General features: G+C 37.1%; 1 pseudogene; it reads left to right on the top strand.

Annotated features, from left to right (window-relative positions):
* Positions 1-1,474: 1,474 nt before the first annotated feature.
* On the top strand, positions 1,475-1,787 carry LOC102876463 (annotated as a pseudogene).
* The last annotated feature ends 361 nt before the right edge of the window (positions 1,788-2,148 follow it).

Raw genomic sequence — 2,148 nt, 5'->3', positions numbered from 1 at the left:
ATTAAAGCCAAAGAAGGTGAAAAAAAATACAAAGGAATAAAAATTTGATCTTGAGTCTGTCCCACTTGAATAAAAAAATCAACTCAGGAACAGGTTTGAGGCTTTAAACACTAATGAACAAAAGACCTGATGAGCTGTGGGAGGATGTCAAGAATATCATCCATGAAGAATGCAAAAGATCATTAGAAAAACAGAGCAAGAAAAGACCAAAACAGGTATCAGAAGAAACTTTAAATATTGCACTAAAGCATTGAGAAACCAAAGCAAAGGGAAGAAATCAAGCAGTTAAGAGCTGCATAGAATATTTCAAAGGGCAGCATGGAAGACAAAGCAAAGTATTATAATGAAATGTGCAAAGAACAGGAGTCCAAAAACTACAAGGGCTGAAATTGTTCAGTATTTTTTATGCTGAAGAAACTAAATAAAAAAAAATTCAAGTGAGTTGCAATATTTAAGGATGTTATGGGTAAAATATTGAATGATCCAGACAGTATTAAAGAAGATAGAAGGAGTATACAGGGTCACTGTACTAAAAGAAATTGGCTGACACAGAAGAATTTCAAGAAACAACATATGATCAAGAGGCAATGGTGATGGAGGAGGAAGTGCAGGCTGCTCTGAAGGATTTTGCAAAAAATAAAGCCCCAGAACTCATGGAATACCAATTGATATATTTCAACAAACAGGTGCTGTGTTTGACATGCTCACTAAGTTGTACTAAGAAATCTGGAGTACAACTACCTGGCCAACTGACTGGAAGAAACTTGTATTAATTCACATAAAAAAAAACCCAAAAAGGTAGAAGTTGACCCAACAGAGTGTGGAAATTATTGTACGATATCACTTATATCACACGCAAGCAAAATGCTGCTGAAGATTATCTAGAAAGGACTGGAACAGTACGTTGACAGAGAACTACCAGAAATACAAGCTGGGTTTAGGGGAGGCTGGGGCACTAGAAATATTATTGCTAATGTCAAATGTTTCTTGGCAGAAAGTAAAGATTAGCAGAGGGCTATCTATTTGTGTTTGACTATGCAAAGGCATTTGACTGTGTGGATGGCAACAAATTATGGTTAACTTTGAGGTGAACGGGAATCTCAGAACATTTGATTGTGCTTATGTGCAACCTATACTTGGACCAGGAAGCAGTCCTCAGAATAGAGCAGGGAAACATTTCATGGTTCAAAATCAGGAAGAAGGTGCATCAGGGAGTCATCCTGTCTCCATACCTTTTTAATCTATATGCAGAACAGATCATTCAGAAGGTTTAATGAGGAGAAATGTGGCATCAGGATTGGAGGAAGACTTAACAAGAACCTAAGTTATGCAGATGACACAACCTTGCTTGCTGAAACGGAGATGCTTGCTGCAGAAGGTCAAGGACTGCAACCTACGATATGGATTGAAGCTCAACATCAGAAAAAAAAAAGACTCACCTGTGTCCTGGAAGCTGCCCTTAGTCAGGAATGTCATGATGAAAAGCAAAATGGCATCTTCCAGCAGGGTCATTCAGGTAGTCAAGCCACACACTCTGTTAATAAGGCTCCCTGATAGATCTGACAAGCCAAAATTCAGTGTATCTGAAGCTCTAAGATCAGCAGGAATCTCATTACATGTCTCTGCAATGTCACAGCATTCAAAGATAAGTAAATCACCAGACTTTCTGATGCATCAGAGGCTCCTAGACACTGCAGAAATAACTAAAAACATCACCCCATAAATATAGAAGGAAACTTACGTCTCCAGAAGAAATGGAGTTTATCCAATGTAGAGGTCCAGAATAATCACTGACAATGTGGCTGCTGTTTGTTATCAGGCAAAAGAATTATGTTTACAGTAAAAGAAAGACTTCCAAAATGACCTATGGTAAATTGCACATTAAGCAACCTTAAGGAAATATTCTGTAAAACATACTGAAAGATAAGAAATTTAGATGGACATATATATTTATGTATCTGGGTCAGTTTCACATGCTTACCTGATCACTTATATAGTTTATACTTATTAATGTATACAGTTTTAAATATTAAAAAAAAAAGAAAACAAAGACTCTCACCAATGGACCAATGGGCCATGATAGATGGAGGTTGTTAACAGTTACAATTTCCTGGCAGCAGCAGTCAGGAAATCAAAAGAAGAATTGTA

The sequence above is a fragment of the Elephantulus edwardii genome, unplaced genomic scaffold (genome assembly GCF_000299155.1).
Source record: "Elephantulus edwardii isolate Elephantulus edwardi_28Jun2011 unplaced genomic scaffold, EleEdw1.0 scaffold00393, whole genome shotgun sequence".
Taxonomy (NCBI): domain Eukaryota; kingdom Metazoa; phylum Chordata; class Mammalia; order Macroscelidea; family Macroscelididae; genus Elephantulus; species Elephantulus edwardii.
Note: the sequence above shows the minus strand (reverse complement) of the source record. Positions and strands in the feature narration are given on the sequence as shown.